This window comes from Myxocyprinus asiaticus, chromosome 9, assembly GCF_019703515.2.
Source record: "Myxocyprinus asiaticus isolate MX2 ecotype Aquarium Trade chromosome 9, UBuf_Myxa_2, whole genome shotgun sequence".
Classification (NCBI taxonomy): domain Eukaryota; kingdom Metazoa; phylum Chordata; class Actinopteri; order Cypriniformes; family Catostomidae; genus Myxocyprinus; species Myxocyprinus asiaticus.
The window spans coordinates 32821807-32836572 of record NC_059352.1 but is presented as its reverse complement, the minus strand read 5'-3'; the positions used below and the strand labels follow the sequence as shown (position 1 = coordinate 32836572).

Sequence of the window (14766 nt, the reverse complement as noted above, 5' to 3'; positions counted from 1 at the left end):
TTCTTTTCCTTAGATATAATAACAGCTACAACAGTATTCATAATATTACTCAAACATGTTCTGTTTGCATTCAAGGCATAATTTAAAGTTTTAGAGATCATACTGATTTTATCTTGACTTTATTTACATTTGTGCCCTTGTGGTAATACAAAAGTAATGGAAAGTAATCTGATTACATTACTTTCATATTGCTGTAATTGTATTATGTTACTGATTGCATTTATTTTACATAATCAGTAATCTGTAACAGATTACATTAAAAGTAACCCTCCCAACTCTACTTATATTTTTAAATGAACACGGAATTAGCACATTGTATTAATTCAACTAATTTCAACTTAATAATTGATCAAGTATATACCAGTCCTTTCTGAACAGTATGCCTGAAGAATCAATCATGTATCCAAATTTGTGTGCAGTTTGACCACCGCCTATGATATAAATGTATTTCGTCATGTTCACCTATAAATTTGGCTTAGTTTGTATTATCTGAAAATCACAATATTTTGAAACATGAAAAACCAACTAGTGGTACATCCCATTGTTCTACAGGTCTTATTTTTCAAGACATGTTAAACACCACAGAAAACTCCCACCCATATGAATCTTGTATATTAGATGGTTGATTTCCTGTTTTTAGTTTAAAAGCCCAAGAGTTTGTGTGTTCCCCTTCTGAAGCCGATCCAACCCTGTACAGAAACCAATAAGCCACAGAAAAGCACTGAAACAAGGCCATGTAAATCCTTTCTTCATACACAACATACAATTTGTTTCTATGTACATTCTGAGCCAGGAGGCTTGGGAATTTGCCCATGTATAGTGGTCTGTGGTATATTGGACTCTTTGACTGGACTTCAGTCTGGCAATAGACATTCAAAGTCAGGAGTGAGCCAAACGTAAAACATTTGTAAAACTAAGAATTATTGTCAACATCCGATGACATCTAGCAGACCTGACAGTTGCTTTACATACAGGTGCATCTCAATAAATTAGAATGTCGTGGAAAAGTTCATTTATTTCAGTAATTCAACTCAAATTGTGAAACTCGTGTATTAAATAAATTCAATGCACACAGACTGAAGTAGTTTAAGTCTTTGGTTCTTTTAATTGTGATGATTTTGGCTCACATTTAACAAAAACCCACCAATTCACTATCTCAAAAAATTAGAATACATCATAAGACCAATAAAAAAAACATTTTTATTGAATTGTTGGCCTTCTGGAAAGTATGTTCATTTACTGTATATGTACTCAATACTTGGTAGGGGCTCCTTTTGCTTTAATTACTGCCTCAATTCGGCGTGGCATGGAGGTGATCAGTTTGTGGCACTGCTGTGGTGGTATGGAAGCCCAGGTTTCTTTGACAGTGGCCTTCAGCTCATCTGCATTTTTTGGTCTCTTGTTTCTCATTTTCCTCTTGACAATACCCCATAGATTCTCTATGGGGTTCAGGTCTGGTGAGTTTGCTGGCCAGTCAAGCACACCAACACCATGGTCATTTAACCAACTTTTGGTGCTTTTGGCAGTGTAGGCAGGTGCCAAATCCTGCTGGAAAATGAAATCAGCATCTTTAAAAAGCTGGTCATCAGAAGGAAGCATGAAGTGCTCCAAAATTTCTTGGTAAACGGGTGCAGTGACTTTGCTTTTCAAAAAACACAATGGACCAACACCAGCAGATGACATTGCACCCCAAATCATCACAGACTGTGGAAACTTAACACTGGACTTCAAGCAACTTGGGCTATGAGCTTCTCCACCCTTCCTCCAGACTCTAGGACCTTGGTTTCCAAATGAAATACAAAACTTGCTCTCATCTGAAAAGAGGATTTTGGACCACTGGGCAACAGTCCAGTTCTTCTTCTCCTTAGCCCAGGTAAGACGCCTCTGACGTTGTCTGTGGTTCAGGAGTGGCTTAACAAGAGGAATACGACAACTGTAGCCAAATTCCTTGACACGTCTGTGTGTGGTGGCTCTTGATGCCTTGACCCCAGCCTCAGTCCATTCCTTGTGAAGTTCACCCAAATTCTTGAATCGATTTTGCTGGACAATCATAAGGTTGCGGTTCTCTCGGTTGGTTGTGCATCTTTTTCTTCAACACTTTTTCCTTCCACTCAACTTTCTGTTAACATGCTTGGATACAGCACTCTGTGAACAGCCAGCTTCTTTGGCAATGAATGTTTGTGGCTTACCCTCCTTGTGAAGGGTGTCAATGATTGTCTTCTGGACAACTGTCAGATCAGCAGTCTTCCCCATTATTGTGTAGCCTAGTGAACCAAACTGAGAGACCATTTTGAAGGCTCAGGAAACCTTTGCAGGTGTTTTGAGTTGATTAGCTGATTGGCATGTCAAAATATTCTAATTTTTTGAGATAGTGAATTGGTGGGTTTTTGTTAAATGTGAGCCAAAATCATCACAATTAAAAGAACCAAAGACTTAAACTACTTAAGTCTCTGTGCATTGAATTTATTTAATACACGAGTTTCACAATTTGAGTTGAATTACTGAAATAAATGAACTTTTCCACGACATTCTAATTTATTGAGATGCACCTGTATGTAGATAAATGTTTGTTTCTTAGTATTACTAAGCTAAGAATCCAAATGCTACTATGGCTGTTCTTAACGAAAAGAGGGTAAAGATAAAAGAAAGACCAAAAAGAAGTTTCATAAAAAAGTCTTATTTGCTGGTGAGTGGAAAAATTAAAAACTGAAAGACATTTTTCAGGAAACTCCCAACAGAGTGACCAAATTTATCATGGTTTAGGGATGTTATGTGGCTGCAATCACAGCAAAATTATCACTCACAATAAGTCAATGGAGAGACAGGCAGGACTAATGCTGAATTATCTGTTGGGATGGAGAAACACCCAGAAATGGTCCCATAGATGTCGACCAATGAGAGCTCTCAGAAATAAATAAAAATGTTATACAGCAGAAGTATACATTTCCACAGAGTTCAATTTTGTCTCTGTCTGTCTACATGGAGCATTTCTAGAAACTCTCACTTAAAAAGACCAGCTGGAAGACACTGATGCTCATTACATGCTTCCTTCCTTCATGTGTGCACCAGATGCATCAGACACATGAGCTAAAGGTTGACTTCAGGATATTTCGCAATGTCAGTAGCAATGCCAATTATGCCGTATATTTGTGTTGCTTTTTTGTTTGTTTCTCATTAGGTTCATTGAAACTCCTGTGACTTCATGTATCTTATTGTAAATCTGCCAATTCACAGCCATACCAATGGATGGATGGATGGACAGATGAATGGACGAACAGATAGATTTGGCTACTTTCCTCCAACACTTTATCATACACATCCCTGTCTAAATTGCCTCTAGAATGTCACAAATGTTCAAAAGTCAGTCATAACTATAAACTATAGGACCTACAATACATATGTTGATGTGTTGATATGGTTTGGTGAAATCTGGTGCTGAGTGAGAAGAATGTTACTGGTGCACTCATCTTTCATCCCTCCAAGGCCCAAGAGAATTCAACTTTTGTCATTACACACCACAAAAGCAGTTGGTTAAACTACTGTTTTCTGGACAAATATGAGTGCTGTGGGCTAACAAAGTGCTGAGAACAACAACATGGAGAATCACTGTGAAACCCTTTGTAATGGGCAACGATCATAAAATGTTGGTTCATAAAACCTATCAAAAAGAAAACAATGTGTTTTGCTGCATTGTAAAGGTTTGATCTGGAGCAAAATGAAGGATGAGCATCTGACTTTGTCTCTCCATATTAAAACAAAACCAGGGGAAGTCATGATAAACAATCCAAAGATTTTTAATAACATAACATTTTATTACATTTGATTTTCCAAGCAGTCTGCTGTCCACTAACTTGTCCACTAATAAGTTATTTAGTAGTTATCCCACCTTAAAATTAGTTTACAGATTTTTAGATTCTAATCAAATTCTAGCAGTACATCTCATTAAGAGACCTTTCCAGTTCCAAAATCAGGAATAATAACCATTGACCCGAGTATGTTCCTTTCCATGGTTTAAAAACACTAAAGTGTTCAGAAGACCAAAATGAGGAACTGAAAAGAAATGTTGGGGACTTGCATATTTTAAAGTGTCCACAACATTAATAAAAACAGATTGTAATCTTAGATAGTCAGTCAGTCTTAGATGTCAACGTTAGACAGTGTGTTAAAGGTGCACTTATTACGTTTTTAGCTCACTCTTATTCGTCCCAATTGTACCAGTGGTTTTAGACTCTATACTGGCATCTATCGTTCTAGATGCACAAAATTTGTTTACTGACTGCTGCCGCTTCACACCGAAGATATTTGTTTATTTTCTGTTTTGTTACTTTTAGTCTGTTTTTCTCTGTCTCATGCTACACACATCTTTATAATGGACATGCTTGGATTCAATCCAAACAAATTTTTGTGCGTTGTTGCACACTGTACTGTGACTGGACAGCCGCGACATGCAAGTTCTCTGCTGGCTGTGACCATTGTGTGCTTATGCTTGATATCGCGCCGTTTATCCATTATCTGCTGTGTGATAGCTGCAGGCCGCTGCAGTTTGTTTGGGACCGCTTGTCTGGTCATTTTATCTTTCCACTTGCACTCATTCTGTTTGGACTGTTTAGTGAATCATACAAATGCTGATCAATACCATCACTCTGGACTAAACTGTTGACTTGGGCTTCATTGTTAAGATACAGTAGTTTATTTATCTATGCATCTTTGAAAAGGTATTCAAAGGGACATCAAACCTCTATCAGTGTTGGGGTTGACATATGCTGTAGTCATATGTCTGGCTATGCGAGAGTAATGTTGACATAACTACAGTTACTGTCCTGTCACAATTTCTATCTCAATTTCAGTAACCAGTCAAATAACTGTCACTAACACCATTTCAACCAAACTAATGAAGAGTAGACTCTAAATGTTTTCCATTTCGGTTCGATCTGAGCAAAAACTGTAGTTTTTCATTCTGATTCAAAGGTTTCGCAGCCTCCTTTCTAAATGGTTACCGGTAAGAACAAAATAAAAGAACGGTTAATAACGTTCTTTTCAAGATGACAGTACTCTGTGTTAAGGGGTGGGTGAAATACCAATTGCAGCGTTGCCAGATCTCACAAGAGAAGCAAGCAATCTGGTCTGGAAAAAAAGCTAAAACTAAGCCACTTGCCCCAAAATAAACAAAAAATTAGTGATTTATCACATTAGAAATAATAACAAGCATCTGGTAATTAACAGTTAAGTCAAATTTTAATTAAAGATCTGTTTCTGAGTAAAAACCTGGCAGCATCAAATCTGTATTAATGCATAATTTCTAACAATAATTCAGTGAAGACTTGGAAACAACTGAGAAAAGTACTAATAAGGTTTTCCTTGTATCTGAATTAGCAGTGCATGTATATGTAGTAATTATACATATTTGTTAAAAAGGTCTTCATTCACAGAATGCAAAATCCACAATGGACAATTTGGCAAAGAAATGTGTGATGCAGCGCTTTTCTTCAGGTTTAAAGCACGTTTAATTTTTTTCGGGCAACATAAAGTGGTGCAGTTCCAAAAAATTACTGTGATAAAACCTATGGCCTTTAGGGGCTGATTACACGACAACGATTTCAACTAAAAATGGAAAACTTTTTATGCATTTTGGCTGTTCGTTTACATGACAACAACGTTTTGGGGCCTGAAAACGCAAACTTTTGAAAACAGGTTTCAAAGTGCAAGTTTTTTAAAACGATGCTGTTATCGTCTCCGTGTAAACATACAAAAACGTGAATTTGTGAAAACAATGACGTCATGCGCACGCGTATTATGTGTTATATAAAGAATGATGGATTGATAGGCATCAATTTGAGATGTATAATTATCAATATGAATACTGGTGTCTGTGCAAATAACAATAATCAACAATTTGTTCATTTGGAGTGTTTTGTATAGAGTGTGAACATTGTACAGTAGGCAGAACCTGCAGTTTGAAAATCTTGAAATGTATGGATTCAGATGGGAAAAATGTATTTGTATTTTAAATGTTATTTATTTATTTACTTAATTTTATTTGATGTACCTTTACCCTGCAATTCATTCGCCCACCGCTTATGTATATAGCCTGTAGACAGAGATGTGATGCCATGTACAGTATTCAATTATATATTTAGAATATGAAAACATGAGGCAGTGAAAATGCATGTTAGATCCAGTGTACACAAGACCTCTCTATCCATCAGAAGATATCCATATATCAGAGTTCTGTCTGATATCCAAAACCAGTCAACATCAACAGCTTGTTATGTTAACTTACTCTCCTACCAGACCATGAGTCAGCAGGGGGAATACAGAAGAAGGCAGGAGACGAAGTGATGGTAAAAATGAGCAGAGATTATTTAATAATCTTGAGAGTTCAGTCTATAGGCATGCGCGCGAGTACTTCAAAACAACGCGCAAGACAACTACAATGGCGGACTACAGGACTGTGTTTGTGCTGCTCAAGATTCTGAGTTTATTGACGCTTCTCCAGCAAAGTAATTGTAGTAATAAAGCAAGCTCATCGTCCACCCAGACAAAATTGCTCGATGCTTTCGCTATCTTCATTATTTGTATTCACCGCTCTGTGGAAGAATGCTTATGTGCGTAGGCGCGTAGTGTTTCTTTACAAAGTGACATCGCCAACTACTGGCTTGGCATGCATAATACATTGTTTTTAGTCGTTTTCGCAGATCTGTGTGAACGGGGATCGTTTTGACAACATTGTCGCCTGTATGCAAAAATTTTCAAAAATGCAAAGGAAAAACTTTTCAGCTTTAATTACATCGTTGTCATGTAAATGTACCCTTAGTTTCATTAAAAAATTATAGGAACAAAATTAACTGGTTATAACCAGTCTTCAGTATTTAAAAATAAAGTTTTCACTTCGGAACAATTGAAAATCACTTTGTTCTGGTTTTTGGTTACGTTCTGCTAAAAATGTCTTTCGTTTTCGGTTTTCGTTCCTTGAACCATTTTTAGTCCATGGACTGTATTAAAGAAAAGAGTCATGTACATGTTGTAAACCTGAGCCTGCTTCAGAGAAGAAGGAAAACAGCTGGAAGTCAATAATAATGACTGTGGCTTTTTGATGGGTCGTAGGTCTGTCCTGATAGGGTCGCCGTTATCCCCAGAAATCATAAACACAAATATGCAAGACAAAAGAAAATATGATTAAATTTATTGGGCTACATTAAATTTGGAAATGTGGGCCACCACTTGAAAGCACTGAAATAAGCTATTACTGCAGATAAAATTATTTTGTTTTATATATATATATATATATATATATATATATATACATACAATATATATAGCAGCTGTTCAACAGATGTGGAAGAATTTTGTGTGAAATAATTGGGCTGATATATGAGGAAGTTGTGTTTAATCTGAAAGAAGAACTCTATGGAACAGGTATCTGATAACATTGTTGATGTAACTGGAGATTTGTAATTGGTTTACAACCAAGCTCAAACACTGAAAACTGAAAGATTGGCCTGCTAAATAAATTGCTAACTGCTGTTACTGGAAAATAAATGATAGAAGTAATCTAACACTCATTGGCAAATAGAATCAAGAGTGAAAAAGAGGAACAGAACAGATCTACTGTATACTAAACGGTCAGTGTTCCACATATGTTCCATTTAATGACACCAATATTCAAATGGTAGATAATGTTGCTACTTGTAATGCAACGCAAAAGCATAAGAATGAATTGAAGGAACAGTAGTATAGGCACTTAGGCAGTCATTCAAATATCCCTGATTAGATATTTATAGGATACTCAGACATCTGCAGCTATGACACAAAAGCTTGAACATGTAGGGTTCTGGGCTAGTGTAAACTAATTAGAAGAACTGATTAAAGCATAATCAAAATGTCATCTGATCGGAAAACTGAGAGCAGCGATGACAGACACCCCACACAAAGAAAAGAGAGGGCCAGAAGGACGAGAGGGAGAAAGGGAGGGGGGTTAAGGAAAAGTAAAAGGTGGGGGTTCACTGAGCTTATCATTTGTTTCAATGCACAGACAAACAAAATAAAGAGCGGTATTAAACACAGTACAAAACTCCACAAATGCTGCATGCCAAAATCTCCTATTCTCGCCCTCTCTCTCATTTCCTTTCCTTACTGGCAAGAACACAGTGAGGGCACATGGGAAACTTGTGTACACACACGCGCGCACACACAAATACACACACGCGCATGTCAGTCACTATCTAGCTCTGTAAAAGCATTACAGATAGTCAGTTTGAATCAGACTCTTGAATAAGATGTAAAACTCATGCAGAGAAAGCCTATTTTAAAAGAAGAAAACATGTAGAGCAGACAGTGACTCACCCTTCTTTTTGCAGCTCTTGCTGTCTTTCTCTATCTCTCTTTCTGTCCCTCTTTCTCTGAGTCAGTCTGCAACCAGCTGTACTCACAGCCACGCCCACTTCAGGGTCATGTGACCACAGAGCAGCCAAGCAGCACTCATCACCCATTCATATAGGCTGTAGTAGAATCTGTCATGGAGAGGGTGCTTGTGTGAGAGAAATTCTACAGCTACGTATGACAGTCCCATAACTGTTTTTCCTTAAAATCTTAATATAAAACTAATTTTTGTTTCATAATTAATATATAAGTGTAAATTGACTTTTTATAAAACAGGGAATATTATGAACAATCTTGTGACTGAGCAATTGTCTTGCCAGAAGATCAGTCTCTAATTTACTGACAACTATTGTCAGAGGAAAATGAATTAATGCTCTGTCCCACCACTGTATCAACAGTAAACCAGACCTCAGACATCCAGATGTGTGTGAACTTGCTTTCAAAAGTATGTTTGTGTATGCGCACCTGTATGTACTGTATGTACTATTTTAATACATGGTCAAGAATGTAAACATGCAAAACTCAGGAAGTCATTAAACAGCACAAGACAGTGTCACATCTTTAAAAGGTCAAAGAAAAACAAGGTACTTTTCAGCAGCTCACATTTATTCTACCCATTTGAAACGATTCTTCTGAGACACGTTGCGGCAGTTTCAGTTGTCTGAAAGTAACCACATCCAGCCACCTGTGTAACTGCCTGAAATGTGGTGTAGACTTTTGCTATTATTTAAACATGAATAATTTAGTTTCATCTTGATAGTGTTGTAGTTTAAAGGAATGTTCTGGGTTCAATGCAAGTTAACACAAAACTTAACTAGTCTCGTCCCTCATTTATTAAAAAAGGAGAAGCAAAAACTTGATTACAGTATGGTACTTACAAGGGAAGTGAATGGTGCCAGTCCATAAATGCTAAAATACACACTGTTTCAAAAGTATAAACATTATACGTGTTAACATAAAATGTGTGATAAAATTGCCTATTAATCTGTGTAAAGTTATATCCAATATTACAAAATCCTGTAATCCAGGTATTGGATCTAACTGTACATAGACAAGGCCAGTAAACGATTTTATCACACTAATATGATGTTATAATGTCACGTATAATGTTTGATTCCTGTGGCTATACTTTTGAAACATTTCTGTATTTTAGATTTTATGGACTGTTACCTTTCACTTCCACTTTTTAAATGAAGTCAAAATTATTTTTTGTGGTAATCAACATTATCCCTCAAATGCTGTTGATTGAACCGAGAACATTTCTTAAACTGAAAGTAAAAAATATTAATAATAATAATAATGATTTCAAATTCATGCTGTGATTCTGCAGAAAGACAAAGATGAAGGAGGTAAGTCAGACCATGATTAGGATACAGGGAGAAGACTGTGTCAGAGATGCATTAGTGTGTAATTCTGAAAACATCTGAGAATAGCTACATTATGTTCCTCGGGATCAGTCATAAGCTTATTGAATTAATAATAGACCATCGAGAAAGAGAAAGACAGGAAGAAAGTTATGGGGGAGGGGATGGTCTACTTCCTGTAGACATTTAGGTTTCCTTGTTTATCTTAATCACACAGATAATGAGATTGGTCCTTAGAGCTTTGACAAAATAACTTTCCATAACAAGCACAAACATTCAAATATAACTGGCCAGTCGTTGCTCTTCACACACAGTCAACCTCTTCCTGAGATTTCCTGATTCTAGAATGGATTGTTTGTTATTCTAAACGATATTGTTCATGATGTTTTCCTCCCAGGAAGTAATCGGAGAGCAGATGAAGGTGTAACACTGCCCAGTAGCAAAATGGAGAAACACCAGAGTCAAAAAAAGACAAAGAGATAGAGAGAGGACATATAAAGTGTAGACTCTCAGAAAGAAGTTTGTGCTTTGCAAGATTAGATACTGTATGATAGTGAGAGGCACATTTACAGCATATGGAACTGATTTTACAGCTTTATTCGGTACTGAGGCAGCGAGGGTGATTCATTCTTAAAGCCTTTAGAGATTTAGCTCAGAGACAGGGCAAGATTTCAGCTCAGTCTTCTCTGTTTAAAGCTTGAGGCATTTAGTTTGTGGGTGATACTGAATGTGTTTATAGTAAAGCTGTCACCTTCTTAATTTGTCTCAATGGTTCAATAGAGTCATAAACCTAGGTCAGACTTCAATGTTACTTACTAGAAGCATTTGAGATTGATCTTTTGCATTTTTCTAACCCAATACATTTTGTGTGAAAATCTTTAAGGCTTGTGATTTACGCTCACAGAGTATTACTAGAGATCGCACATCTCTTGAATTATTTCAGAGTAAATGATCTGATGGCATGTTTTTCCTAAAAGTTACTCAGAGCTTAGTGCTGTTTGCTTTTTCATCAACTCTTTCCTTCACCCTAGAGAATGTGCTTGAACAAGTTCTGCACCATAGATACACTTTGAGGGTTTGTGGTTAAAGCTGCAAAGTAATTTGTTTAAATAGGGGTGTTTTTCTAGTGAGTTATAAACCACTGAAGCTTTCCCAGCTGCAGACTTGAGTTTACTATCATTTCTTAATGTCTTCAGCAGCTTCCTTTAAAGCTAAAAACTGGACACTCTTTTGCTGGAAGCAAAAGTGTTAAAAACAGAAAAGGAACCTTGGAACAGTTTGATCATTTGTTTAAAGCCTGTTTCTCTGAAGTATAGTAAAAGATAGACAGTGTATTGTCGCCATATTTTTTTCTAATTCATTCCAGTTGTGCAGTCATTTGCTGCACTATCATGGCTACAGTTACTCATGCCACAGTTCCACATTACAACTCTCATGGCTTCTCCACATAAGCAGCTATCTTGTTCATTGGGCAGCTTTGAAATCTTTAGAGAACAGTTAACCTCCTAGAAGTGGAAACCCTCCCTGGTGTTCTCTATTCTGATACTGACAGCTGTGAGTCCTGAAGTCATAATGTGCAACTCACAGTGTTTAAATCACCCACCCCAATAAAGACCCCATGAAATTGCTTGTTTGGCACAGTTATCTTCCTGTGTTAATGTATTTACTATAAAAAATAAAAAAATAAAAAAAATAAAAATAAAATAAAATAAAAGGTTTTGGCAGGAAATATTGAAGGGTTTATCACTTTTTTTAATAGCCAATGTTCAGCCATGATCCATGATTTGCTACTCGCTGGTCGATTGCTGGAGGAAGGACATTCTCATTCTAAGGAGCATTTAATTGGACAAAAATGTGTGTAGTGCAGCATGAGTCAGCAATATTTTTTGATTCATTTTCCCAGAAGAGAAAGACTGTAAACTGTAAATGCTTATATCTGCTAAAAGATAAACTTGTCAACATTTACGAGTACACAAGCCTATAGGTGGCCTCAAAACAAACCAACATGGACTAAAAGCCACAAAACTGAAATTTCTATTTCAGCCTGAAGGATTCTTGCTCTGTTCAGAAAATTATCACATTATCTGTGATTTTGGTAATGAATTCAGTATTCTTAAATATAATTTTTTTACTCAAACCCAAGTGTTATTTAAGGCTTCATTATACATTTTCTCATTACGTAAAACGTTTAGCAAGTGTTTAAAGGATTATGCCAAGACAAAAATAGAGAGAGAGAGAACGGGGCAGAAAAGGATAGATGAGAGTAAGCTGGCACATAAAATATCTAGGATTATACAAAAAGTGGGAGACTAATGTAATGACAGAGGGTCCTGAGTATAAAGTCATTTGGAGGGAGAGGGTTTGCAATGTGGTGGGAAACTAGTGTGACCCCCGACCTCCCTCTCGCCATATAAAGTAAACACATGTTTCCAAAAATTTCAACATGAGACGCTTCCTGTCATCTCAGCTCAACTCTTCCCAGGGACAGAGCGGTCCTCTACTAACTAGGGTGGCCAGACGTCTCGTTTTTCCCGGGACAGTCCCGTATTTAAGCACTTTTTCTAGTGTCCCGACTTATTCTGAAAAAGATGTGTTTTGTCCCGTATTTCCCCTCTCCTAAAATTTTTCTATCGCCTATGCGCCTTTCTCAGTCACGTGAGGATTCTAATCAAAGGTAGCCAAGGATATTGCTCATAAAACCAATAAAATCATACCCTGTTATTTGAAGTACATGATTGGATTAAACTATTCAATCACAATCCCCTATCAATAGACGTCCAGTTAGTGAACTGATTGAAGAGTCAGTTTGAAAGAGCACACAGATTAAATTGCGGTTGGAAAAATGCCAAGGAAGCGTGCATGTACATTTAATGAGGATCTTCAAAAAGTTAAAATTCCTAAAAAAGGAGTCGAAGACAGAGCCTTTTAAAGTGAGGTGTGAGATTTGTGGAGCTCGCTTTTCCATCACCCATGGAGGCCACACCGACATTGCGCAACATGTTCATACAATAAAGCACGTGGATGCTGCTAAAAGAGTGCCACACCAAGTGTTAGCGATTTTTTTGTGAAGCAAAGTTTCGAATCTGACAAGGTGCATGCAAGTGAAGGACTTTTTGCTTATCATTCTGTTGTGCATGGCCATAGCTTTGCACATTCATGACCTGAGAAAAGTCTTGCATGTCAGGCTGGAGGAATCATTCATACCCTCTGACATTAAAAAGCAGTTGGATGCCCTGGCTGAAGCTGGTGACATGCAAGCGGATGATTTATTTTGTGCAGTGAGAAACTTTTATTCAGCATCGGTGTATTACTTCCAAAATTGGAGCCACTCATTGGAGAACAGAAAAACTTGAGTGGGCCCTACTGAGAGACATCCCAGAGTGGAAAGACATTCAGAGCACCCTCAAACACTTCTATTCCAGAATCCCCGCTCTCAGTTTGACTGACCCTTTTGGCTCTTTGATGAGTGGGCTAGCATGAAAAACATTGTCACTCATCGCATCATTGAGTGGAACATGAACAAGACGGCCGTGTCTGACAGATGGACAGACATTTTTTGTGAGCTGGAGAGCAAGACCATCAACTTCGGAGTCTTAGCCAGGTCGTGGAGTTTGTTTTATGCCTGCCTGAGACATCTGCATCTGTGGAGCGTGTGTTCTCATTAATGAACGCAGCATGGGCACCGGATAAATCTTGACTCAGTGTAACAGCATGAAGGCAATGCTTTTCGTACGTCTTAATTTTGGACTGGACTGCACTGCATTTTACGATAAACTCTTGAAAGACAAGCGCACACTGAGAAAAATTACTGCCAGTGAAACGTACAAGGTGACAACAGTTACAGATGCAGATGCACCCTCTACTTCACATTACTCTGTGCCAGGGTAAGGATACGTCAGTTTCATTTCTGCTGAGAGGGGTCTGTCCCGTTTTCCACAAGCAGGAATCTGATCACCCTAAAACTAGAATAACATACAACTCAGTGTGTTACACATTGCAGGTAGGTCTATGTTTTTTTGAAGATTTCCTCAATCTGTGGAAATGTGAATATGAGTGCAGGGCCAAAAGGTGCATATGGGGTGCTTTTAAATGTTCTTTGTAACCTTAAAAAGATAAATGGGACCCCCTACAGTCTTGTGGACATCTTGGACATGAAACAAGCGAAAGTCATTAGACTGCAAATCCACATTATGTGTGCCATATGGGACAGCGTCTTGGACTGGAAATGTATTAATGCAACAAAATGAAATAATGAAAATGATCTCATCATTTACTCACCCTTATCTCATCCCAGATGTGTATGACTTTCTTTCTTCTGCTGAACACAAGATTTTTTAAAGAATATCTCGGCTATGTAGGTCCATACAATGCAAGTGAATGGTGGCACAACTTTGAAGGTCCAAAAAGCTCATAAAGGCAGCATATAATTAATCCACACATCTCCAGTGGTTAAATCCATATCTTCAGAAGTGATACGATAGGTGTGGGAGAGAAACAGATCAATATTTAAGACCTTTTTTACTATATATATTCTCATTCCTGCCCAGTAGGTGGCAATGTGCACGAAGAATGGGAATCACCAAAAACAAAAGAAGAATGTGAAAGTGAATGTGGAGAATTATTCTAAAACAGGACTTAAATATTGACTTGTTTCTCACCCACACATATCACTTCTGGAAACATGGATTTAACCACTAGAGTCATATGGATTACTTTTATGCTGCCTTTATATGCATTTTGGACCTTCAAAGTTCTGGCCACTATTCACTTGCATTGTATGGTCCTACAGAGCTGAGATATTCTTCTAAAAATATTTATTTGTGTTCAGCAGAAGAAAGTTATATATTTCTGCAATGGCATAATGGTGAGTAAACTATGAGAGAATTTTCATTTTTGGGTGAACTATCCCTTTAATGTGGCTACTGTCTAGATCTGCGTGTAAAGAATCAATAGACTTACTAATCTAGGTTGAGATTTTCATTTGTTTTTCCCAACCTCAATCTTAATAATAAATACATTATCA

General features: G+C 37.3%; 1 protein-coding gene across 3 annotated transcripts in view; it reads right to left on the bottom strand.

The window, feature by feature from the left end:
• LOC127446451 (septin-9-like) overlaps nucleotides 1-14766 on the bottom strand; it is a 127538-nt gene that overhangs the window by 45814 nt on the left and 66958 nt on the right. The window contains exon 1 of one of the 3 annotated variants that reach the window (XM_051707363.1): nucleotides 8344-8474. The exons of the other annotated variants lie outside the window; for them this stretch is intronic. The gene's annotated coding sequence lies outside the window, so the exon portion shown is untranslated. Of the gene's footprint in view, nucleotides 1-8343; nucleotides 8475-14766 lie in introns of those variants that run through there. 3 annotated transcript variants of the gene reach the window in all.